Source organism: Chelonia mydas, chromosome 1, assembly GCF_015237465.2.
Source record: "Chelonia mydas isolate rCheMyd1 chromosome 1, rCheMyd1.pri.v2, whole genome shotgun sequence".
Taxonomy (NCBI): domain Eukaryota; kingdom Metazoa; phylum Chordata; order Testudines; family Cheloniidae; genus Chelonia; species Chelonia mydas.
This window is the reverse complement of record NC_057849.1, coordinates 96,475,413-96,502,738: the sequence shown is the minus strand read 5'-3', so window position 1 is coordinate 96,502,738 and position 27,326 is coordinate 96,475,413. Positions and strand designations below refer to the sequence as shown.

General features: G+C 43.2%; 1 protein-coding gene across 37 annotated transcripts in view; it reads right to left on the bottom strand.

Annotated features, from left to right (window-relative positions):
• Positions 1-17,076, bottom strand: part of MBNL2 (muscleblind like splicing regulator 2) — a 181,140-nt gene extending 164,064 nt beyond the window's left edge. For 18 of the 37 annotated variants that reach the window (XM_037895990.1, XM_037895947.1, XM_037896018.1 and 15 more), the window contains exons 1-3: positions 16,357-16,487; positions 13,634-13,687; positions 12,081-12,155 (exon numbers count right to left, since the gene is read on the bottom strand). The gene's annotated coding sequence lies outside the window, so the exon portion shown is untranslated. Of the gene's footprint in view, positions 1-1,740; positions 2,384-12,064; positions 12,156-13,633; positions 13,688-15,856; positions 16,264-16,356; positions 16,488-16,974 lie in introns of those variants that run through there. The other 19 variants (XM_043534780.1, XM_043534830.1, XM_037895963.1 and 16 more) reach the window with 18 other exon arrangements.
• Between the last annotated feature and the right edge of the window lie 10,250 nt (positions 17,077-27,326).

The following is a 27,326-nucleotide window of genomic DNA, read 5'->3' as shown; positions in this document are numbered from 1 at the left end:
CTCCACTACTCCAGGGTCAAGTTGACCAGATGTATAAAAACTGGCATGGGACCAGAATCGGCCCATTTGCTCCGGAATTCAAATATGTCAGAACAACAGCATTATAGTGATATTACTCCAGCAGTCTTACAACATGCCTCGAGCAGTCTTCTGGAGCCATGGTGAGATCCTGAATCTCCTCGCTATCTGAGAACAAGCAACTGTGCACGCAACTCTTGTGACCAACCGCCGCAATAAGAAACATTTTGTGGGGTTCTCAAAGCTGATGCCTGAGAAGGGTCAGAGCTAGGATGCCTATCAGTGCAGTATAAAGAGTGAACAGACCAAAAAACCATAACGGATAACAAAAAAGCCTAGTGGCCTGCTTGTGTCCAGTCCATGTTATGGACAATTGGGCAGGAGTTTTTGCTGGAACACCTCAACAGAACCCTGGACCCTTGTGGACAGTGGTACTCCGCCACTTCCACCACCGAGGACACTAGGGCCCCTGCAGACGACGAGTGGGACAGTGAAGAGATCTCCCCGAACAGCCAAGCTCTCTTCGGAACTCACAGCTGCCAAATTCCCAGCCCCAAAACCAGCCCAGGGCACAGGAGGAAGATCCTATATAGGTATGTGGATATTGAAGATCCACATACCTATCTTCAATTTATTATTATGCTATACTGCTGTGTTAACTTCAGTATCAGGTGCCTCGCAGCCGCTGCCATAACTGATAAATGTGAGCTGGAAACCTTCCCAAGTCTCCATTCCCCTTCCTCCCCCAACGCTGTTCGCCTTCATACTGCCCCAACCCCTCCCGCAACACAATTTCAAAATGGTGGCTGGACCAGCCGGGTAATCAGCTTCTATCTTGTGCTGAAGCCCTGTCCATTATCTGTTTTCAAACCCATCCACTCCCACCTATTACTTTCTTTCTCCCTCTCCACATCACTCCTTCCTGGCAAATGCTGCATCCCATCCCCACACTCCTAACTCCATTCACATGCTCGAAACTTGCAAGGTGCAGGCACAGACAACCTCTACTTCCGTGCCGCTGCCTTCCCACAGAACATTCAATAATGATACTATTTAGTTGTGAGAAATTCAAATGTTTATTGAGACAGCTGTTACAGGAAAAAAAGTTTAGTAAGTATTCACAGCTTACATGAGGTATACCTAGGTGTGGGCATTCGGGCTACTGCTCCCTGCTCAGGCACAAACAACCTGTTTCACGGATTTGTACAGGAAAAGACATTGAGGTTAGGAGTAACATACCCAGGCAGCTCTTAATGGCGTTTCATCAGGTTACACATTTCATGGGGGGGGGAGGGGGGGAGGAAGGAAGGACTGGGAGCAGTAAAGGTTTCAAATAATCAGTACAGACCCCAGGCTATTTTCTCTGCACTTTCTGCATGTCTGCAGGGGACATTAAACAGAATATAAGACTGAGAAATTGCTCGACTTTAATCCGGACACTCTGTGGGACAGCTGTACCGTCCTTGACATAGCTCACAACTCCTCCTGCTCCTGCAGCTTTACAGGGGAACCATCTAGGTAACTTCACAGCATATCTCACTGGTCTGCCCTTTTTACCTTTCTGAGTAAGACCATTCTCTGCCTCTTAGTCACCTGCCTCTCCGTCATCAGGAGTCAGGACAGTCTAACAGAGATACAGAGGGGACTACTATCCTGCCCCTACTAACCTCTCAGACCCCATATAGTAACTGGAGACCCTAACCAGGAACATCTCAATCTTACTCTCAAGCACACGTCACGTACCGTCTGAGGTTTCCCAAGTCCGGGATGAACTAAGGGAATGGAATTCAGAAACAGAGCATTAAAAAAATGCTAGGATTACGTCTATGAATATAGTTGTAATATGAATAACTGCTTGCTTTTTTCTCTACTCCCCCGGCACCTCCAGCAGCAACACCCTCCAGGACAGGGCCTTTATCAGCAGCTGTCCAACCTGAAGGGGAAGAAATAGAAGTCTAAGAGTGAGATGTTTGGAGCCCTCCTTACAGGCTCACAAAAAAAAAAAGAAAGAAAAAAAACAGAACTACAGAGAGCTGGATGGTGTTTTTGAAATCTGAGTGGGAGAAAGACGGGCAACTATCCAGAGACGGAAATTAAGTGGCTTGGGACAGCGCTGCCATAACCGGAAATATCATGTAGAAAGACGGGCATAAAAAAAGTAATTACCGGAGGCAATGCACAGGCTCACTGTTCTGCTAGAACACATGCTGCTCTTAGGCCCTCAGTCAATGCGGTGCCCTCAACAAGGACTGAGCCATGTTCTGAAGCCCCTGGATAATACAGGGTATTGGGAACACCAGAAGATGTTCCCTGCTGTAGCCCCACAGCTGTACTTGGCACTCTGAGTCCCAACTCTCAACTCCAGAAAAACAAGCAGCAGCAAAAGAAAGACGCTTACTCACCTGAGAAAAGGAGTGTGCCTCCCACCCATTGTTGTGTGCTGCCCCCCTCCACCATTCTGATTTCAATTTCAGACTTCTTCATGTTAAAGCTGTGTTTCATGTTGTTACAATCACTATGAGCAAAATTTGTAACATTTTCCAAGTATTATTTTGGCTGTTATGTACTGGCATAACTTGTGCAATAAAAACATTAAAAAGTCACAAAGACTCTGCAGGGCATGAAACAAGAAACAAATGTTCGCAACTCATAGGTTTTTACAGAAGTACAAAAGCACAGACACAAGACACACAGTGCAACAACATGCTACTTCTGCAACCCATGAAAGCAACTCCAATGCTCACAATCCAACACTGCTCGCAGCACCACCCCCCCCAACTGGGATAAGTGCTGGACATACATTTCCACATTTGAGCCTGGGGCCTGAAAAAGAAAGAACAAGGCACCCCTAACAGAATTGGCCTAGTGGTTTATGCTTTCTGGCGGAAACCTTGATGGCTGCTCATACTGCCAAGCAAGTCTCTGCACCTCAGCCTCCCACCCATTGTTAAGACTCTCCTCCTTCCTCTCACAAATACTGTGCAAAAATACAACACAGAGATATAACCCTAGGAAAACTTTGTTCTGCCATAAATTTACGTCTAGCCATAAGACAGCACTGCCTTGCTTTCAGATGGCCAAATGCCCACTCTACTGTCATTCTGCAACTATGCACACAGTCGTTATTGCCGTCTGTCCATGTGGCCTGTAAATTACTTCATTAGCTACAAAAGCAGAGGATAAATTGGTCTCCCCAGATAACCAGAGCAATCTCCACACCATTAATATCCATAGTGATCCTGGGAGCAAACTATCCATTATGCATTAAGGTAAACAAGCATGGGTTCTGAAAGATCCTAGCATCGTGGACCTTCGCAAACTACCCTACATTTAGGTTTCTAAACCTGCCGCAGTGGTCAGCCAGGCCTTGGAGCACCATGGAGAAATACCTCTTTCAGGTTCTAAACTTCGAAGCCGAATGTGGGGGCAAATGATAGGCACACACGTGTCTCATCAATTGCCCCAATACAATTTGGGAACTCCATCCATGAAAAGCAGTAAATCTCATGTGCATTACCAAACTTCATAATCCAGTGAAACAGTACCTTCTGCATGGCAGCACACACCTGCATGACAACAGCCCAAGTCATCTATTTCTCCATGACAGCAATTCAAAAATGGCACTAGCCCACCCAAAAAGGCAGTAAGTATGGGACAGAAAGTGGATTTTTTGGAGTTTGACCCCAAATCCCAGAGATCCATTGGCCTCCACTACATTATCCCACAACACGCAGTGAGAAAAAACCCAGAATGCACATAGCTCAGTGGCAAAGTAAAGCATTTTGGGGATACCCTCCTGAAATGCTACATGCTTAGTGTACACCAAACCCCTGCTGTGCGTACACAATGATGCAAACTGAAAGAGAGTACAGATTTCCTGTGTACACCTTTTTAGCATGCCTACATATTGTGTACCAACTACTGTGCCCCAACTCAGTGCAAACTAAATCCCCCGTATAGAGAAGCCCATAGTGTTGTCTTCCTGAGTCCTGTAGGGAACTCACACAGCCAGTGCAGGGTTTGTAATTGAACTGGTATAGCTCACCCCATATTGGGTGTTGCCCACCAGAGGCCATTCCATACCTGCTATGTAAGAACTCAGCTAGTGCCACTCAGTGTCCGCTCAACACAAAGGCTGCTCCTTACCCATTAGGTGCTGTGTTGTGTTCTCGGAATAAGCCTGATGCTGCCTCAGCTGAATCTGAGCTTATTGTGAGTGTTACCCTGTTCCACAAAAGGTCGACAGACGGACAACTGGAAACAATGCAAAGGGGTGAACTGTCCATATTCCGGATCTTTACCCTACTGAACAACAGAGATGTATAGTGAGAGGTTCTTCCTGAAAGACCACCTTCGCCTCAGCTCTCTGCTTCTGTTCAAACCAGATACAAGAAGAAAAAAATCTGATGAATCCATCTAATAGGAGTATCTGCTGGCTCCCACCCCTAAAATCTCCTTAGCTGTACACAATAAGATCGCTTTAGTTTTCAGAGCATGTGCTCCTGCTGCATGTGCTCCCCAATTCCAGCTCCACATCTTGGGAAGCAAAAATCGTGTTGATTCCACATGATGGCCCCCAAGGCTATGCAGTGAGAGCAGGATTTGCCTGAAATCGAGGTTATGAATTACCTTCATTTTACTAAATTGGGTGTTAATTCTGAAGTGTTTCCATTACTTAGTTTTACCTTCAAAAGACGTGCTTGTATCTTCTGTGAGGCTTCAGCTGTCCACCTCTTATCCGCTGCAAATTCTGCATGAACTTTAAGCAATGTCAATAGTCAGCATGAATCTTAGGCTAGAGGTCTAGTGGACGATTATCGAATAACCCATTAAATCTAAAAGCAAGTTCTAAGTATTTATTCAGCTCCAAATCCAAAAAGAAAAAAGATGACACCTAACCAACCATATTTTAAAATTTCCTCCTTCATTTAGTAAGAAAAATATTGACTCACTTTAGCAAACTGATTCAACTCATTTTAAAAACTATTCTATTGTTTTCATGCACTCTTGGGATGTAGATTTAAAATATAAAATTTATACAGATACATATTGGCGTGTGTCATTTCTGCAGGTAGGCACTATGTTCTTATAAACTGCCACTGAACATATCAGTCTGGGCCTGCTGTTTTGCACCCAGGTTAGCTGCTCAGGGATGTACACTGGACAGAGCCAGCAGCCTCCCCAGTTTGTTCTGTCAGCAGAGGGAACAGCTATCACGCAACAGAAAATGAGAGTCAACTGGCTAGTTTTGTTTTTCTGAAAGTGAGATATGGAGGGGTGGACTCCTGGGCCTTTACAGTGACTGGCAGCCTGTACTTACGAGATGGGAGAACCCAAGGTGATTAACAGGTTATCTTAGCAGGTAGGACAGGCATAGGATATTTAAATACAAAGTTTTCTTTCTTTCTCAGAGGTGAGGGTAGGAGAAAGCTAGGACTTCTAACCAGCAAAGAGACATCTGGTTAACAGGCTGCTCAGGGCAGTTTACCAGTTTGGGTACACTTAAGCAAATTTTTCTTTCTGTCATGCTGGTTTTATATGCATTTAAATAAATCACTATTGTTTGGTTTTGCACCAAACTAATTCTCATCTCAAAAAATGCCCTTTTGATTTAGCTTGCTTGACTGACTGCTGTGAAGTACCAGAGTACTTTGTATAGCGTCTTTCATATATTAAATTACCTATGATCTCTTGCGTAATTACTCTACAGAGTAACAGCCACATGCACAATCATCTACCTTCATCTGTTCCTGTTACCACCTTAGGTCGATGGAAATATATACCTTGTCTACACTTGCAGTGGCATGTTGGGTACGTTAGTAACACACCTTAGCAAAAGGCAGGCTGCATCCCCCCTTACTGTAGTGTGTAGCTACATGTGGCAATGAAAGGCTTTGATGGGAGGGAGGCAGTGAGGAAAGGCTCTGGCAGCTCCCCCCACCAGAGCCTTTCACTGCAGCAGGGAAGGGCTTCAGCAGCAGGACATTGCTAAAAATAGCAGTGTAGACCTGAGCAGAACTGCCTGGGCATGTAGAGAGCAGAGTAGGGGGTACACCCCAGGGTTCTGGCATTTAGGGCACTATTAAGCTAAGCAGCGCCTCACCGTCTATGCTGCTATTTATACCCATGCTGGCTGGGTTTGCAACACTGGTATTCTACACTGTCATAAGCGCAGGCCTACCAATAGATAAGAGATGACTCTGCATAAATAACAGGAACGTTTTGCACCAAAGTAGTAAAGTAAAAGCTACAAAGACCAAGGAAGTATATAATATGTCAGCAGTACAAGCAGCAGACCTGGGACAGCTACACCCCAGAGTCTAATCTGTGGTGACAGTATACATAGTTTACACTAAGGCTATGTCTATACTAGAGATCTTACAGTGAGATAACTGTACCAATGCAGGGGTCCCACTGTAAGGTCTCTTGTGTAGCCACTCTATGCCAACAGGAAAGAGATCTCCCATCGACATAACTAAACCACCCCTCCAACAAGCGGCAGTAGCTATGTCCCGCTGACATAGCACTGTGCACACTACCACTCATGCCAGTGAAACTTATGTCGCTGAGGGAGGTGTTTTTTTTCATAAGTGGCAGTGTAGATGTGGCCTAAGATTTAATTCCACACTACCAAATGTATATTATGAAAAATTGTATCTTAGAGTCAAAGTTCATACAATACTTCATTCATTCATTCATTCCATGTTAGGATTACAAAAGAGAGATTTACCCCCATCAACGGAGTTCTCCAAATGGATGGGCTCTATTTCCTAACCCTTTTCTTCCCTACATCATGTGCTCTACCTCCTTTATATTTTCTGCTTCTTCCACGCTCCCTAAAAATAAATTTAATTAATTAAATAGAATTCCTCATCAATGGCCGGGGCCACTAATTTGGATATCCCCTTCTAGCAACCTGATAGCTACCTCTGAGAAAAAAGCACTTTGATAGTTATAAGATACAGGGACTTCAACAGGTCATACCCTGGACCAGATCTTCAGTGTAGATGTCAATACTGAGAACACTAAAACCCACCCCCTCCCTTGGACACTGACAGACCATTACCTCATTACAGCCCCCTGCCTAGGACTACCCCAGGAATTAAGGACCATCACAAACCGCACCAGCTTCTGCTCCAAGTGCAAGGTGCATTTTCTTGACCTTGCCTTCTCTAATATAAATACACAGCAACATATACATATTTTTATTATTTTCTTAAATACCTACCAAAACAAGACACTCCACTGCACACACTTCTCCCCTAGGAAGAGGAGGAGAGAAGAAACATGTGGCGGATGTTAGTCATGTTGTTTAATGCACTAGTGGAAGGCATTCAGATACTATGGTGATGAGTGTGATACAAGAAGATAGTGATACAGAATAGTAAAGCTGAGATGCAACAGACGCCATTGACAAGAACATTCTGAAAATACTAACCTTTGTATCATCTCAGCAGAAAACTCACAAGGTTATTAGAGTGCTTACCAGAGAAAACCTCTCAAGAAAGAGTTGTTAGCTCAACTTGAAAACAAATATTAAGTGTTGCTAGTGAGAAGAGCAACACCAAGAAGCTAATCAAGACACTAACTATTGTAACCCAATGTATTGGGATGAAAGTGAAGGCTACACAGGAAATCTAACTTGTTTAGAATGCAACCACCCCTCCTTAGCTGAAAAGCTCTAAAGAACGTATCACACTGATGCTGTGCACTCTTAACCAACTCCTAAATCACTTCTAGTACCAGCCTGTCTTAATGTTTACAACAGTCAATGTGCTGGGACCAGTTTACATGAGAAACCACCTATCTACTGAGCTGTACTCCTCTGGGACAATCCTGCTGCCACAGGTAAAGCTCTTGAAGGACACAAATAAGACATGCTGGGTCAGGAACACTCAACCATGGAAAATCTACTGAAGTGAATAAGGCAGAGTCTAAGCATGACAGTTTTCAGAGTACACTACAAGACTCACCATTTTGCAAAAGCTTTTCTCCAATAAGGAAAGATGAAGGATTACATGCGCACATACACCAAAGAACCATAGCAAACAAAAAGCTGCTAAAGTTGGGAGAGACAAAGTTCACAGCTTTATCTTGATCACATGTATGTGATGCTTAGGTGTTTCTAGGGTGCACTTCACAATATCTAACATCAACAGACCAGAATCAGACCTCTGACTTACAACTGGAAGCATGTAAAAATTACACACTTATCTAAATGGTTTCACTAAGATACTACATGATGCTCTTGTGAAAAAGGTATTGTAAAAGTAGCTAACAAGAAGAGTGCAAAAGCTTTATTTTTATATACTCTAGAAAAAACTATATGCACAAGCACAGTTTAAACAGATATCGGGGGCAGGGGGGAGTAGGCCTAGTTGGGGGTCTACCAGTGTTGAAAAAACAGCTTCTAAACTATTTTAATTTCTGTTATTGACTACTGCATTGACATCTTCTGAGCACTTCAGCATCAAAAAGCTATCAACAAACTGGAAACAATTCAGAGAAGAGCATTAAAAATTATTATGAGGTTATAGGAATCATTTGAAGAAAGATTTAAGTGGGGTTCTATTCTGATACGATACCTTACAGATTTAGTACCTATGTGCAAGGCTCTGAGTTTTTGTAGGCAGGTTAGTTTGGACCCAAATTCTGCTGCAAAGTCTCTTGATTCTGAAACACTCTAGCAGTTTTCTAACAGGCACCGACAGACTTTCCTCAGTGAGCAGAAAGGTCTGGCTTAGAAATAGTTAATATACACAATCTAGGTAATAATGCATGAGGCCATGGTGACAGTTAATGAGGGAACATTTCAAACCTAAAATAAAATTACACTGTACGTGTGATGCTGGCAGACCACATGACAGCTCATGCCAAGGTCCTCGTGTCTCCACTGAACACTGACAAATACGTAGTTGGAACCAATCTGCCTTATCTGTGTCTTGGTATAATTCTAATGCCTATTTTAACTATAAGAATGCATTTAATGCTTAGACTTTATGGAATGCTTGTAAATTGCTGCATGCATTAATCTCACTTCTAACATCTGTATCCCATATTATAAGGTAATATTTGAGCGTTTGCATTGTGAGCCCCAGTAACTATAAATCACCAGGCAGGAAAGAGACATTAACTATTGTGAAATGCTGCTCTCCAACAGAAGGTGTTATGTGCTGCCCCACAAGGAAGGGGCATTGACACCAGATGTACTAGAGTGGAACATGAAAGAGGACAATACACTTTGTTGTTTACTCTCCCCCTCCAATGAAGGTGAGTCTTAGAAATGAATTCCTCCCATCAGCTGAGAGTGCAGCACTAAGCAGAAAGTGGACAGGGAGGCTCGGGTGGATTCAAATCAATTATTTAAAAAAAAAAAAATCAGATTTTTTTTAATTTAAATCAGACTTTGATAAAATGCTTTTTGAGAGGAAAAAACCTATCTAAAGATAGCTCTGAGCTATAATGTATCTTAATTAAAACTATCAAGGAATAGGGATTATAAATTCTAATTCTATAGTATGAGACAACATAGTCATGTAATGTTTAAGAGAAGTTTTGTAAAGGAGTTCCAATAGTTCATGGATTAGGGACCCAATCTTATAGGGTTCCAGGAGCTTCTGTATAGATTATTTAGGTTAATCTTTCTATCTACCCAATGGGACTCAGTGCTCAGTCTAGAAGGATACCATCAGAAATGCTTAGTTTTGCAGTTCTCAAACTGTGGATTTGTGTCTCCAGAGATAACTTGCTTAACAGCAAAAATGTTTTCAAATAAATAAATAAATGTGTAGAGGTGAGAAATAACAGACAACCCTATTGTCCCTCTGCAAATCTGTGTACACACAGTCAATCCCTTACTTCTCTCTAAAATGGCAAAGTTTCAAAAAGTCCAGTGAATAGAAAAGTGTTGGGGGTGGAATAGATCTGGACAAGGAGAAGTAGTCTGGAGATAAATGTGAGAAGGGAGGGACAGGCAGTAGAAACAAAAGTGAAACTGTTTGAGCAGCATATTCCAGAAGTCTTTTGAGGTCTTCCTGAGTGTAGCCTTCATTGATTTGAGATCTACCATACCATTCTCTCACTGGAAGGGAAAACCTATAATGGCAGCAGGCCATAAAAGAGCCCCAGTTTGGAAATATTTTAATCAAGTTTCTCTACCAGTGGGTAGGACACGCATGCGCGCAAAATGCAAACAGTGCAACAAAGAAATGTAAGGCCTGGTTGCCCAAATGAAACAACATTATGAGAAGTGTTTCTTCTCAGGAGGAAAGTGCTTTTAAGATGACGAAAGGAACATGTCTGAACATGCAGGATGTTCAGGTTGGTAAACTTTTTTATTTCATACTTCTTATGGACAGCCTGTCTGCCTTATGGACTATTCTTGAATTCTCATGTTTGAGCAAAAAATATAGTTGTTACTCTATGGTACTATCATTTTAGATGCAGTTGTGGTAAAAAAAACAATAGCTGAAATAGGCAGATCTTCCTTTTACAATTTCACCTTTAAAGTAGTACTGAGTGTCAGTGAATGCAATGAGTAATACTAAATGAGCAGTATGGTAATAATAATTAAATAACTACATTGACTTATTTTGTTTAGGAGAATCCATCCTCAACATACAGGATTCTGAAGACTATCCACATCGTCTTCTATAGTTTCAGAGTTATCTGCCAATGATAGTGTTTCAGTCACATCATGTATGTCACACAGCCAGAGTATATCACCTGTAGCAAAAAGAAAAAAAAAAATCTCCATCATCCAGAAACCACCATAAATAAGTTTGTGATAAGAACCAGCAGATTACAAAAAGAGGTAATTGATGAAAAAATTGCCCGGTTTGTTTATGCAACAAACTCTCCTTTCCGTATGATTGAGAACCCACACTTCATTAACATGGGTCAGTCATTAAGACCAGGATACAGTCCACACAACAGAGCAAATGTCGCAGGCAAACTGCTAGATAAAGTGTATGAAAGAGAAATTGAGCAGTGTGCAAAAGGTCTAGAAGATTAAATTGTTAACATGAGTCTTGATGGGGGAAGCAATGTCCACAATGATCCTGCTGTATGTATTTGTGTGACAACAGAAGAAGGGAATGTCTTCCTTACGGACACAATTGATAGATCAGAAAATGCACACACAGCAGAATACTTACAAGAAGTAGCAGTAAAAGCTATAACACACCGTGAAAAAAAATTCAAATGTCTAGTTCGCAGCTTGGTCACAGATAATGCTGCAAACGTATCCAAGATGAGAAGAAATTATTTAGAAGAGAGAGTCCCAAGCTAATAACATACGGTTGCAGTGCTCATTTGATGCACTTCCTACCCAAAGACTTCAGTGTTCCAGAAATAAAGGCTAATGTTATTGAAATTGAAAAATACTTCCCTAACAACCGCTTTGCAGCAGCTGCTCTGAAAAAAGTGGGAGGAACCAAGCTAACTCCCCCACAAGATGTGCGATGGAACTTAGTAGTGGACTGTTTTGAGCACTGTATCAAGAACTGCCCTAATCTGTGGACAGTTTGTGAACAAAATAGTGAAAAAAAAGATGGCACTGTCACAACCAAAATTCTCAACATTGGGCTTAAGAGAAATGTTGAACACATGCCGAGTACCCTGAAGCTTATTTCTGTAGCCTTGAACAAAATGCAGAGAAATAGCTGTTTTATTGCTGATGTTGTTGAAATTTGGAAGGAACTGAGTGAGATCTTAAAAAAGATAAATATGCAATGACAGAGTTAAATTACAAGCATTAAAAAAAAGCGAATGGGACAAGCACTATCTCCAGGTCATTCTCTTGAAAATATTCTCAATACTCGGTACCAGGGTCAAACCTTAACTGCTGAAGAAGAGGAGTTGGCTATGACATGGACATCCAGCAATCATCCCTCCATAATGCCAACTATAATAAACTTCAGAACTAAAGATGAACCATTCAAGAAATATACATTTGCTGATGATGTTTTAAAGAAAGTCACACAAGTGAACTGGTGAAAGTCACTTAAGCTCATGAATTCAGAGACTGTTGAAGTGATAATCTCACTTTTAAACAGCAGTACCTTCTTCTGCCAGCGTAGAAAGAATATTGTCTTCCTTTGGACTAATTCATTCCAAGTTGAGAAATGGTTTGGGACCTGAAAAAGCAGGAAAGCTTGTTTTTCTTTTCCATATTATGAACAAACAGGAAAATGAAGGTGAAGACGACTGAGTTAGCTGCAGAAGCCAATATTTTAAGTTTCTCTTGTTGACCTGGCTGACCCAGTCGATTTAATTTTTGTTGTTTTTTTTAAATATTCCATTTAACTATTTTAGTTAAAAACAATTTTAACAAAAACAAACCTGATTTTAAAAAACTTGAAAGTTTAACTAAATTCAAAAATGCATATGCTTGTTTTGTTAAATTATAATATGTTTGCTGCTGAAGAAAAAAATCCAGAATACATAACGTTGTTTTAGTTAAATAAAACCATTTAAATGTCTGTCTGGTGACATTCTCCTCCTAATACAGCATGGCAAGAAAATCCTCCAAATATTAATGATTAACCTGTTGAATTGGAGATATTTATGAAGCCATTCTGAACTATCTGCTTCAATTACCTTTGGTAAATGAAATAACCAAACAACCATTCATTTTCTGATAGAGCTGTAAAACTAATCTGAAAAGTTTTCAGAATAAATCACTTTAAAAATGTATAATATGTACCTTCTAAAAATGAAACCTACATCTATCTCTGAGTTGTGAAGAATACGTATTAAGGTTATAACAACCAACAAGAATGCATTTTTATGTAGAAATCCATGATTAAATCGAGTCTGCCTGACTATTGATTTAAATCATGATTTAAATCAAATCCACCCCGAAGGAGGCTTAAAAACCCCTAACAAGGAGGAACTGTATCGTTATGCTGCTTGAACTCTGGGAGGCAAGGATTACTAGGCATAATCAAAAGATCCCCAATGCTTAGCCAGGGTTAGCCCTAAAGGAAGTACAGGGGAATCTCTATACTGCAATTAAACACCCATAGCTGGCCCCTATCAGCTGATGCGAGCTCACAGGGCTCAGGCTATGGAGCTGTTTTATTGAGGTTGTAGATGTTTGGGCTCATGCTGGAGCCTGGGACCCTCCGTCCTTGTGACTGACCTGGAGTAAGTGACAGGTCCTTTGAGACTGGAAGAAACCTGAATATTGCTGTGATCCTTGGTGTAAGGGACCATCTATCACAAAGATAATCTTACCTGAGTGGCAAGACAGATCAGAATACCCAGGAGGACGGTCTGTGACTCCATGTTAAGGCTGTTATAGTGCCTGAGGAGTTCACACTTGATTACTGGTTGGTGAAATCTAAATAGATCTCACAATCAATTTGGAGTTTTTGCCCTGTTTCCAAACAGTGTACCTGGAGGTTGGTATTCATGCTCTTGAGTCACTGTAGGACAGCTTGTCATTTATACTTCGCAGCCTAGAGTAAGTATATGTAATATGGGAATTATGCACTATGGCTGAGCTTTCCAAAGCTGCCTGGACAACCTGGAATTAATAGGAATTGGGCATCCATGTCCTCCAGACAACTTTGAAAATCCCAGCCTACTTTATTTACCTGACATTCCTTACCTCCGTACGTTGTTAGTGGGAATTTCTTTATACTCCTCCTGTTCAGCCTCTACCCTGAGAAAGAGGAAGGCTAATAGTTTAGATTATGTGTAATATAAGGATTCTTATCTACTTACAGCCCACACAACTCCATTCTAGAGACTATCCAATCAGCAGAGAAGTAAAAAAAGCTGTAGAAAAAGGGTGGATGTAATTGTAGACAAGAATTTCGTCTAAGATTTACCAATGAGTAGACTATTTTTTAAACCATCTCAGCATTACAGGCTTCATTCTATAAAAGCCAAATGTTAAGAAGGTAATAAATCATCTGCAGCTTCTAGCACCTTAATCCCAAAAATACTATTTCCAAAGATTTGAGATTGTGATAGATTGTTCCAATTGTCTGCTTGACTTTAAAAATAGGCCCTTTCTTCACGAAGGAAAGGCTGTGATGACGAAGAGAGGAATTAAACTTCAGAAGGAAAACTATGAGGAGACTACACACATAATAGCACAGCTTGGCTTACAAACGTACAACCTGTGTGTCTGCAGACGGCAATCATTCCACTCATAAGGAGACCAATGCTAATATAGCAAAACAAGCAGGCTGCCAGAGCAAACACACCGTTCTGTGGCCCTGAAGCTGCAAGCTGCTCAACACAGGCAGACCCGTGCACCTTTGCAGAGCCGCACTGAAATCAAGGGGTCAGGCCACCTATAGCTACATACAGGATCAGGGTCTACATAAGAAGTAGTGAGTGCCAGTGGCTGATGCACAATAGTCTTGTATACCAGTAGCCTGGAACAGTAGAAGCAAACCAAGGCATTCATGGTAATCTGGGAGAAGAGCAGCATGCAAAGGGGAACAAGGTGACAATCCGTGTTCAAAAAGCCTTATCATCGGAGAGGAAGAGAATGGCTCTTGTCCCACTAGGTGCTCTCTTATCCTTCAAACACATGCCAACCTGGCACTGAACAATACTAATTAAAACCGAGTTTTTCAAGCACCAGTGCCAGCATGTGCGAACTGAACTGCAGACTGTGTGCAGATATTTTTACCACCGTGCCAGATGCCCAGTCTACACTATAGTTTCCAAAACTGGCAGTGTTGATACTGAACTTTTTTTTCTCTCCAGTGTCAACACATTTTAAGAGCAAGTGTAAAAGAGGTTTTCTACCAGCCTGGCACAGCAATGCTAGAGACCATTCTTCAAGAGTAGTATCCCCTAGATGACACTTTAGTGTTCAAATACACATTGAGTGTCAGAAAACCTAATGTAAGAACCGTGGGTAATGAGGATCAAAAGGATTTTTAATCCACACACCATGTTATGAACAGTGTTTTCAAGTTACAAGCTGAGTCATGTATACAAGAAAAAAAACTACATTCTGCTCCTAATTATAATTCTATATTACTTTCAAAATACTGTAATTTGAAACAACTACAGTACCATAAACATTCTCACTAGTTATATTATCCCTGCATGGTTTCACACTACAGTCAAACAAAGTATATCTCAAGGTAGGTCATGCTGTTTCAAATATATATGCATTAGTATTGATGTTATTTGTACTTGTGGTCAGGAGTAGAACAGGTCTAAAACATCTCAAAACAGAAACTGACCAGCACAGTTCTACCAGAGATAGCCGTAAAGGCAGAGCTGGTGCAGACAGGCCACTGATGTTTTAGCCACAGTATTGTCTAACCCTAATTACTAGGGTGACCAGATAGCAAGGGTGAAAAATCGGGGTGGGGGTGGGGGGGTTACTGCCACCTTTATAAGACAAAGCCCCAAATGTCAGGACCTTCCCTATAAAATCAGGACATCTAGTCACCCTACTAATTACAGCAAGTCTAGATGAGTTAAGAAGCACCAGTGGCTTCTGGAAAAATATCTGCATAAGCCCACCTAGCCATTACTGCCAGCAGCAGAACTGCAATGGTGAGAAATTTGAAGAGAAATGCTAATGTAAACAAGGCCTTAATCAGAGATTCTTCTCTTCCAGAAGTAACAAAAACATTAGTTCTGCTCACTGCTACTTTCTACCAAGCGCAGTGTGCCAAATGCTGAGTTAACAAAATTATCAATTGCCACTGAACCACATCTAATAGGGAGTAAGCAGAGTTCTCCACATTCAGAGGAAGAGCATGAAGCTCCTGCCCAACTAAAACAGAACTTCCAGTCTCAATGGTCACCACCCCTGGGGCAGCCCAAGTTCTTAGAACAGAAGCGGGGAACACACCAAAGTTTAAGGATAAATACTTGTCCAGGTCAACGATAAATTACTTGGCCAGGTCAACAAAGCAGGGCGACGAGGCGCTCTTCAGCCGCAACTCCTTCCTGGCGTGCGGAAGAGCTGGAGAAGGGCCCTGGGTCAACTTCCCTCCTGACACGAGTTTCCTTCACAGGTGCAGAGCTGACACCCGCTTGTCATTCACAAGCCCGCTAACGTCTCCCTGTCCGGAGCGGGGGAGCCGCAGCCGGCAAAGCGCAGCCTGGCGCGGGTGGGCTCTCGCAGCGCTCCCTCAGCCCCAGCGCCTCGTCAGAGCCAGAGCGACAAACAAGCGCAGGCACCGACACGAAGCGCACAGAAAGCCGCCCCCGGCACCCGGGGCCAGTGCAGCCCCGCGGCGCGCTGCAGGCCCGTCTGCCGGTGCCCCCGCCCCTGGGCGCCGCGCAGCCCCCGCGCACGGCATCCCCTGGCCATGCCCCGCGAATGCAGCCCGCCCGCCCGCCTCTGACCTGCTGGCGGCGGCCCCTCAGCGGCCGGCGGGGCCCGGGCTGTGTCCACCCGGCGACCGCGCAGCGAGCTGTCGCCTGCCTCCCGCCGCGGCTCGCTGCACGGGCGGGGGCGGCTCCACACACGCCAGCGACGCGCCTCCAGGCTGGGCCAGGCCTGGCCACCCCGCCCCGTGCGCTGGGGGGGGCAGCTCCCCCGCTGACTCCGCCCCCCCCGGGCGACACCGCAGCTCCTGCCCTGCACCCCTCAAGCAGCCCCGGCGTTACCGCCTGCAAACCGGCCCCCCAGGGCCTCGCCCAGGCTGCATCCAGCCACCGCCCCGCGCCCTGCCCTGCCGCCCCAGGACATGCTTCCCCCTCACCCCCGCCCCCAGGGGGCGCTGCCCAGCGCCCTGCCACCGCCCCTGCATCCCCTGGTGTCGAGCTCCCACCCAACCAGACCCAAACCTGGGGCGGGGAGTGGGACCACGCCACACAGCCCCCTTCTACTGTTTCTCACCTGCGCTCTTCCCTGGGGCTGTAGTCCCCACCTCCCTCGGCCCCCCTCCATCCTGTGCCGACAGCACCCAAGCACACCCGTCCCCACTTGGGCCCTGAGCCTGGGAACACACACGTGCTTACCTTCACTATCCTGAGTAGTCCCACTGAAACCGGGAGCGGTGGCAGTGTGGGGGCCAAGATGAGCAGGAAGTGGGAAGTACTCCCCGGTAGGTAGTAAGTACCAGGATTGAGAGTAGCAGCCGTGTTAGTCTGTATCCGCAAAAAGAAAAGGAGGACTTGGGGCACTTTAGAGACCAACAAATGTATTTGTAACTCAGGAAAGCTAAGGTGCCACAAGGACTCCTTTTCTTTTTACCAAGATTGAGACCAAGCAAGACTGTAAAATCCACCCGAGGACACCCTTTTATTCTTCTCTAAAAGGGGGGGAAGTGAAGTCACTGCAAAAAGCAATTTGCGGTTAAAATAGCAATAAGCCGCTACAGGGTATAGGTCAGTAAGGTTTTGGCATGCAGGTTCTGCCGCCTGTGAAATGAGCCAATAGGCTGTTAATGCACACTGTCATAAGGCTTATTGCTATTAGAGAATGGCTCATTAATTGTGCCTCTTGCTTTCTTAAAATAACCCAACTTTCTTTAAAGCAGTTTTGTGCAAAATATTCTTCCACTTTGAAAAATTGTACATAGTAAATCTGAGAAAACAGGGCAAATATGAAATACTTTTACTCTTGATAACTTGATTGAAGGGATTTTTCCTCAAAGCAAGCATGGAAAGCGTCAGCTCAGAATGAGATTCTTCCAGAAACTTATGAGCCTCTGCACACAGAAGATTATATTGGACTCCATTTAGCTTTCATGACCAGCAAGTACTATTAATAATTTTACTAATTTCTTTCTTCAGGAAAAAAACCCACCTGGAACTGAATATAAGGCTGGAAGAATAAAAGCTTAGCAAACTGTCAACTGCTGATAATTCTGTGGAAGATCACAGAACTAGGAAACAAGACTGCACGCTCCTTTTGTCCATGTTTCTGAGATGCCATTTTTCATAAGTTATATGCATGAAGCATTAAACTTGCTTACAAGCCAAACATAGGAGGGTGAGGTCCAACCCATCTGTTCTACATGCATTTCTGGCAATAATTCTACAAATATATTTGAAAAAAAATTATTGGGAGTGACTGAATTCTTGAATTTTGGTATAAGCATTTTTCATAACAAAACTAGATTTGACATTCATCATTTAACAAATAGAGAAATCTGTTTCTTGCATTTTGATTAATAGATAAATCTGATTTTAAAGGCAAAAGGACCTCACCCATGAAACATCAAGCCCATTATGTCTGATTGAGCCATAGGATATATTTTAGAAAGATCCAGTTTTGATTTGAAGACTTCAAGTATTGAAGAATCCACTATTTCTCTAGGTAATTTGATCCAATGGTTAATTACTAACACTTAATTTACATCATAGTTCTAATCTGAATTTGTCTAGCATCAGCTTCCAACCATGGCTTTCACTATAAGTTTTTCTGACTAAAGATTATGGATTATCATAAAGTGGCATGTACAATATATGCCTCTGTACACTTTATGATAATATCCATTTACCTAACTAATAGTACCAAGGGCCAAATGTCTTTTAGGATTCTCCAGGCCTCTTTGTACACTGCGTAATGCTAGTTTCTAGGGGTTTGGAATTTTGAAATTTACTTCAATTTGGGGATTTTGTATATATTTTTTTAATTTCTAGACTGGGCCATTTACTTTAGTATGACATAAAAAAACCTGGGCATTGTTTAGAATTCAGATGTGTTTTTATTTATGCTGGTTTTAAACGTGATCTGGAAAGACAGCTGTCATTTTCCTGTTTCTCTAACTTTTAATTTGTGACCACACTTACATAAAGTCAGTACACTAGGCAGGGAGCTCTAAGCTAGCCAATAGGAGACGGATGCCAACCAGAGGGAATGTGTGCTAAGCCTCCTCCTTGCATGGAGATAAGCGCCTAAGTCTGAACTGCAGGGAGACACTGATCTCTCTGCGTGTGATCCACAAACTGTGAGAAGATAGGCATTCGGCTGCCTCAGTTTCATGCGGGGGAGGGAGGAGAGGATTCAGGTAGATGGCCTTTAAGCATTCCTAACTCCACAAAACAACTGGGGTTGGGAAGGGAGAACCTCCTTTGTAATTGTTAGTCTAGTGGCTAGCGTACTCATCCCCACTTTAAGTCCCTCCCTTGCCTGATGAGAAGGAATTTGAAAGGGGACTCCCTTTTCAGGTGAATGCCCTAACCTATAGTCATTCTCTCTCTTTTAGTGGCCCAATTAATTATTAAAGTGGAACAACTGAAGTCTCTCTTCAGGAGAGACTGAAGAAACCCCACATTAGATAATCCCATGCATGGTTCAGTGGGTAGAGCAATAACCTGAGAGGTAGCCAATCCCTGTTCAAATCCTTTTTCCCATTCAGTAGGAGAGGGGACTAGAACCTCTGAGTTTTCATATGGTGGGTGAGTACCCTAACCAGTAGGCTGAAGGTTATAAGGGAGGTGGTCTTCTTCTTCCCCCATACAATCCCAGCTGTTTGGATTGAACTCAGCTGAGGGGCCTGATCTGGGTAGCAGCCTCTGAGCATGCTTACTGGGTCAGGCACCCACATGTGATTTAGGTGTTTGGGTGCCTATCTTCCCCTGTTAGAGATTCACTTAGGGGCTTAGGCAGGAGATGTGCGCCCAGACCCCTAAAGTGAGGCTGCATTGCACATGCCCAGAGTCAAAAATGTAAATGACAAGTAAATCTAGGTCCCTACAGGGTTAGGCAACAGCTGAGGGGGAGTTTTGTGGATCAAAGTGATGACTAAAAAATGGGAGTTAGTATATTATTATCTGGATCTAAAATTCTTGACATCACTTTACAAGATTTTCTATGCATGTGGATCATTCTTATATAAAAATGGCCAATGGGAAGATCAGGGATGAATTATGTTCATTGCTGGTGTTAATGGATTTAAACTTATGATTTATAACATTAACATTGTTTGAATTCTGACTCCTTTCAAACTGAATAAGTCATTGCAAAAGTGGATGGATGAGGGTGTGCTTGGAAATGGTGCCTGTTTCAAACTGGAATAATGAGGGTGGCGGGAAATCAAGTCCCCAAGAATTCAATTTTCAACATTTGCAGAAAGGGAGAAGAGACTTACCTAATTAAATCTTGTCCTGAGGCTGACTAGCAAATTGTGATTATGAAAGTGACCCTGACTGCATCAGACTGACATACAGTAACTGAAGTTGAGAGAACCGTGGCAACACATTTTTGCTAAGGGAAAATTTTTTGAGCTAGAAATTTTCAGCTAGATGAAGATTGTCTTAAGAAGGTTATAAAGGACATTTCCTTCCAGCTGCACAAAGAGCATCTCTTGACTTAACGAACGTTATCACCCATGAAAGAAAATACATATGCTTCTCTCTGATTTACCTTTCTTGTCGTAAAATCAAATCACAACTCTCATCCACAAAGCTATGGAAATAAGAAACGTAAAGAAAATTGCTGTATCTGATGAATTGGGTCAAATTCATCCCAAGTGTAATTTCAGTGGGAGTTGCACCTGGAAAGTCTCTGGACCATTATGTTGTCACATGAATGTATAGTATTACATAGTTCTGTTATTTAACAAAACATTATAAACTATCACATTTCTGTGACTACCATGCATCACCACAATGAGTTTGTAAGCGTCAGTATTTGGTTCTTTCAGTATTTGCTTTGGCACACTCCAGTCGATTGAGAACACAAACCCTTTTTAGGTATATCTGCACAGTCTGCTAAATCATTTGAACAAATCTCTAAAGAATGTATGTGTTTCCTGTTATTTCTTTAGCCCAAATCTGCAGTTCTTACTCAGGCAAACTCCAAATGAAGCTAATTTGTAAGTTAGGACAAAGGTCTTTAGGATTTGGCCCTCGATCTCTTATTATGCCCTTACCATTAAACTAGCAATAGTATATTTAATGCTAGCCAGGTGAGGTCTCATTTTATGTTGAATACAACAGATTATTACAAAATAGGCATGGTAAGGTGTAAAGGATGATTCATGCAGAGAGTTTACAGAAACACTGAGTAATGAAGAAAATGTATTGTGTATAAGGCAGGAGGAGGGATAGCAGAACTATTTCCGCCAATGAACTTTTATAATAAATTGACAAATGATTAGACTGAGTAATGGAACTTATTGGTGTCTTAGTTTTGGGTTTCAGTTTCTCACTACCAAAAACAAAAGTGAAAAACTGACAAACGTCTGCCTCCAACAAAACCCATGTACTACCACAAGTCTCTTTAAATATTCAACAACAGCTCTTTGCTGTTTATTCAATACTTCACAGCACTTCAAAGATGCAGAGTGCTACATGAGTGCTAAGAATTCAATATGTTTGAGCAATATTTAATAGATTAAGGATAAAGGGATGCTATCAAGTTAAAAATTACATAACTATAGATTTCCTTACTTTGCATTATTGACCTCTTAAATTAAAATAGTCTAAGCTTTGTTCTCAGCCTACCCCTACAGGTCCTACCACCCCCACCCTGAAGTCGTCTTCTCTCCATTAACCTCTTCCTGGCTGACATCCAGCATGGGGTTTGTGCACCCCATCACAAAGTAGCAATGTAAGTCTAGCTCACTGTACCTTTTATTATGAGGAAAATATGAATCCTTCCTTATTTCTTCTTAACCAAATAATGCCAATCAGTCACAGCTTTATAGTTTTTTGTCCCTTAATACTGGTGTCTTTTAGAGTCCCTAGCCTTGCTTTTACTGGTAAATTTTAATATTTTTCTAAGGTAGCTATGACAAATGTAGGGGAGCTCACTGGTGAATATTGATCTGTACCTCAAAACATGTATAGGATTCCTGAGATGGCAGATTGGAATGTCAAGGGAGAAAAAACAGTTTCAGCACACATCCCTACAGACATAAGCCTTTAATGCTGATTGGATAGAAATTCCAAACAATGGAGGAACCTTCCCAGGGACTCTCTCTTCGATGGCTGTCTAGGAGAAATGAAGACTTCACACCTAGGTCCTGTAACAAAGATGACTGAGCACTAAAGCAATTGAGGCCAGAGAGCACAGGGAAAGTGGAGGGAAAGATGGGATTGAGAATAACTAGCTTCCCTGAAAAGCAAGAGGAGTATAGGGGACACCCTCTGTGGAAGGAAGACAGAAAAGACTGGGTCCTAATTGCTTTTTGGCTTCCTAAAAGAACATACAGTGGGCCTGTTCTGTTCCTGTAACTCATGAGGGAAGCCCATCTAACTTATCTTGTAGTGAAGCATAAAACTAAATAAGATGTAACGTGCACGTGGGCTGCTTGTTTTGAAATCATTTTCTCTAATGCTTTTTCTGATTTGCTAATATACTCATTTTAAGAAAAATGTTCATCACTGTATAGCATTAGTCTCAGGCTTTTAAAGGGAAGAGAGGCCAGTTAAACCTGCACAGAAATAGGGGTCAACACAGAAGGGGTGTTGTGCCCAGATCCTGGTCTAAGAGTGGGAGAACTGAGAGATTCCACACCAAGACAGGTAAGGGAACAAGCCCAAACACCTGAAGGGTGCTCTCAGAGACCAGAAAGGGGACAGAGGTGCAATCAGCCCTGTAACTGTGACAGTACCTTACTTGGTAGATTTCTGAATTATCCAACATTTGCTTTTCCAAAATCTGCTACATTTTTGTGAACGCGTTCCTTACCATGCTGACTTCAAGCAGTTCATGGTCACTGGCTCCAAGCTTTCATATAGTCTCAATCATTTCTTCCCTCTTAGCAAGAAGTAGATCATGGATGTCTTCTTTTCTACTTTCTAGATCATAAAGCTGTTTTCTATATAGTTCTTCAGGAACTTCTGATAAGTGTTTTGCTATATTTGCTATTCAGGTAGCAGGGCAACTAGACTCTTATGTTTTCTTTGGTGGTCAATGGTGGCCTGTAGAAGATGAACAGAGTAATTTCTTCTTCAATTGAATATTTTCTCCACCAAATTTTTGGCAAGTTATTGCTCACTGGCATTAGAAACAGTGGGCATATACCTCTCACACTCCCTCCTTCCCCTTTAGCAGCTTTTTGGTCTCTTATGAGGGTGCTGTTTTTGGAGACGTTTTCATAGATTCATAGTCAGTCATAGAATTAAGGCCAGAGGGGACCATCAGAGCATAGATTCCAAAGCCAGAAGGGACCCTTAGGATCATCTAGTCTGACCACTTGTCTAACAGACCATAGAGTTTCCCTCAAAAAATCCTAGATTGTATCTTTTTAAATCAAGACTAGATATCTTACTAAAATTGCCACTGATGGAGAAACCACCATAGAAACAGACTAGATAGTGAGGCACACTAAGTAGCTGTAGAAGCACCCTGGGACAATAAATTAGGACACGTCACTTTTAAAATATGGAAATTCCTCAAGAGAAACAGGAAGCTGAAAGTCTTTTACCAGGGCATTCTTTGAATTGTTTCCTGGTGTATTTGACATGGCTAGAGCAGTTAATGATTATTTAATACTATATACACAATATTACTCATGTTTAAAATCCTTTAAAAAGGTATATTTAGGTCATTCTTTTAGTCACTGTAGTAATCTTAAAAGACCTTTGCAGTCACCAGTTAATTTGCATAAGGGACCAACTGTTGCTTCTAAGCACTTTGGATTATGATATTGCTAAAGAACATAATTTATATGGGTTCTAGTGTTCTTCCGCTCCTTTTATACTCACTTGACTGGTGATCTATTAGATTTATGTCTTCACCCCATATGATGAAAGCAATGTGGTAACATTGGTACCAATGTTGAATACAGAGTTAAATTTGCTGGACCAATGGCCACCCATACTTACCCCAGGTAAATCAGGACTAGCCCCAGTGAAATCAATAATTATATTTCAGGTTTACTCCAGTGCAAGTGAGAGCAGAATTCTGGAACTGCTTTCTGTTTTGTTAAGGTGCTACAATGTCACTCTTCAGTTCCTTTTTTTTCCCTTCAGTGCAGGGAAAACAACATTAAAAATACCTCTCAGCCACACAGTGGGTCCAAGTAGGAATAGGAGACTTTGGCGAGGAGAGGTGGGGAAGCTTGCACAGCTGCTGCTCATAGTGTTCACTTAGATCAGCTAAACATTTACACGCTGCTTTGAAAACGTAACCCAACAGGTTTGAATGAAAAGTGAATGCTGTGGGGTTATTTTTTTAAAAGTGAATTGCATGCTTAGGAAAGATGACAGTCTCAAAGACTGAAATCCTCTGTTTATCCAAAGAAAAAAGGAACAATACTGCACCATCATAAACACTGCAGGTATCTCCACATTGTCCCATCTGTCTCAATCTTACCTGGAGAAACCACTTTATGGCTGAGAAGTTATTAGTCTCTGTTCCTTCAGTTATTTGCCTCTTCTTCCCTTCAATTATTTATTGAGCCTGGTACAATTGTGGTGGTAGGTGTTGCAATACAAACATCAGTCCACAAGGAACTAGACTGAAACCAGCTATTAACTTCTTTCAGGAAATAGTCATCTAGTAACAACGGCTTTCAGTCACCACTGACCTGGGTTGGATTTGAACAGGTACCTAGAGACAATCTTTATCTTAGTTTAATGTTCTTAATTTTTTCCTCCCTTGGAGGCGCTGGATATTCTTAAATACCAAAATTCTGTTTACCTTGGGCACAAATCCAAACTTTTGCATAAAAAGCTCAATTTTAAATAATTCAGAAACTTTCATCTGCTGGGTTGTTCAGGTTTATAGGGTTTGAGTGCATTTAAGCACTCAAAGAATTGGGGAGGTTGTGGAAAGAGCTTCAGCCACACAGTCTCTCCTCCTTTTATATAGGGTTGCCAACTTTCTAATTGTACAAAACCGAACACCCTTGCCCCACCCCCTGCCCCACCCCTTATCTGAGCCCCCGCCCCCACTCACTCCATCTCCCCTCTCTCTGTCGCTCACTCTCCCTCACCCTCACTCACTTTCACTGGGCTGGGGCAGGGGGTGAGGGCTCCAGCTAGGGATGTGGGCGGGTGCTCCAGGCTGAGGCAGGGGGTTGGGGTGCAGGAGAAGGTGAGGGCTCTGGCAGGGGATGCGGGCTCTGGGGCGGAGCCAGGGATGAGGTGTTTGGGGTGCTGGAGGGAGTGAGGGGTGTGCGCTCTGGGAGGGAGTTAGGGTGTGGGAGGGGGTTCCAATCAGGGGCAGGAGTTCAGAGTGTGGGAAAGGATTTGGGATGTGGGCTCCAGCCTGGCGGCACTTAACTCAAGCAGCTCCAGGTTGGTGGTGCAGTGGAGCTAAGGCAGTCTCTCTGCCTGCCCTGGCTCTGTGCGGCTCCCAGAAGTGGCTGCCATGTCCGGCTCCTAGGCGCAGATGGCTCTGCACAGTGCGCGCTGCCTGCACCTGCAGGCACCTCCCTTGCAGCTCCCATTGGCCACAGTTCCTGGTCAATGGGAGCTGCAGAGCCGGTGTTCGGGGCAAGGACGGGGCAGAGCGTGGAGCATCCCTGGTCACCCCTGCGGCCACTTCCGGGAGCCATGCGGAGTCAGGGCAGGCAGGGAGCCTGCCTTACCCCCACTGGGCCACCGACCGGACTTTTAAGGGCCCAGTCAGCAGTGCTGATTGGAGCTGCCAGGGTCCCTTTTCAACTGGGCATTCTGGTCAAAAACCAGATGCCTGGCAACCTTACTTTTATATACTCTCCTGAAAAAGCTGTTAAAAAAATATTATAGCTGTTTGCAAAGCAATGCAATCACATTTCAGTGGTAAAATGGACACCACTCACTACTCTACTATCTTCACAAGGGCCCCCCGTCCAAGTCCATTGCCCTGGACTACTTTCTACCACTGTCCCTTCAGTTTGGGGTATGGCCCCCATAGTCCAATTCGTTGAGGTGGCTTACCTCCCATAGTGCCCTCTCACAGATCTTGTGTGATGACCTGCCGCAGTCCCAGGCTCCTTTGGGCAGGGCAGCCATTAAGTTTGTTGAGGCTGAACCCCACAATGTTTCTGGGCTTCTGTCACTCAGTTACCTCAGTTGCCGGAGGCTCCTAGGTCTCCTCTGCAGTCTCCCTTGTCTGGGGAGACAGCACTTACTCCCTGGTGGTTGCCTTGGGTGGCAGGCTACTACTCCTTCCTCTCAGGTATTGCAGCAGCTAGCTCCTGCCTCTTTGCCAACCACCCTGAACTGAGCCCGGTTCTCTCCTTTTTCTCCCCCTTCCAGTCCTGGCATTGGCTGCAGGTATAATGGGGCAGAGCTAGTTGTGCCCAAAGGCTCTCTTTGGCCCCTGCTGTGCTGGTGGGCAGTTTCTGTGTCTCATCATAAATGTCAATGAGTTACTATGGGTCCAATTCTGCAACATTTTAATCTCAGTTTTGGCTACATCAGGATTATAGGATGGGATCTTTGGTTGCGTACTCCATAAACCAGTGGTGAGGAACCTGCGGCCCTCAGGCCACACGCAGCCTGTCAGGGTAATCCGCTGGCGAGCTGTGAGACAGTTTGTTTACATTGACCGTCCACAGGCATGGCCGCCTGCAGCTCCCAGTGGCCATGGTTCGCCGTTCCCGTCCCCACTGTTCCCAGCATGTCCCTGCGGCCCGCGCCGCTTCTCACAGCTCCCATTGGCAGGGAACAGCGAACCGCAGCCACTGGGAGCTGCGAGCAGCCGTGCCTGCGGACGGTCAATGTAAACAAATTGTCTTGCAGCCCACCAGTGGATTACCCTAACGGGCCACATGTTGCCCACCACTGGTCTAGATGTTGTTAGGCGGCACACATCCCTGAAGTGGTACTTTAAGTTACTGCTTTAAACAGTTCCATGGTCACATAAATATGCTTGGCTGTTTATACAACGTGATGCTGCTGAAGCAGTACATTCAGAGAAGAAGAGTTGCTGAGGTAACTAATCCTTCTTTTGGTTTTATATATCAGGAACATAAAGCAATGAACTGGGAATGTGACAATGCAAGAGACTTGGGCAGTTAATAGATCCATGTGTGGGGAGAAATACCTGAGACAAATTGCAAGTGGTAGGAATCAGATGACAGCTGACAGAAGTGACAGGTGACAACTCAAACACACTAGAAGTAATTCCGGAGGAAAGTTTCTCTGCAAATAGAAATTAAAAAAAAAAAGTTGATTCTGAAAGCTACACTCTGACTCAGAAATGATTTCAGCACCACTGCTCTTACCTTATTAAAAATGCAAACTGGCTGTAAATATTTTAAAAAGAAAAATGTAGGGAGAGACAGGTCAGAGAAGAGTGAAGTGTCATTTCAATTTATCACTTAGGAGACTTTTGGGTGGGAAGATTGATGTCGGGGCAAATGGATGGACTCTCAGCTGCTGCCATTCAAGAGTTTCTACAGGTGTATTTTATCTTTTTCCTCTCTCAAATATCATAACTGAATTTCAACCTTGATAACAAGTCCTTGGAGGTTAGTGAG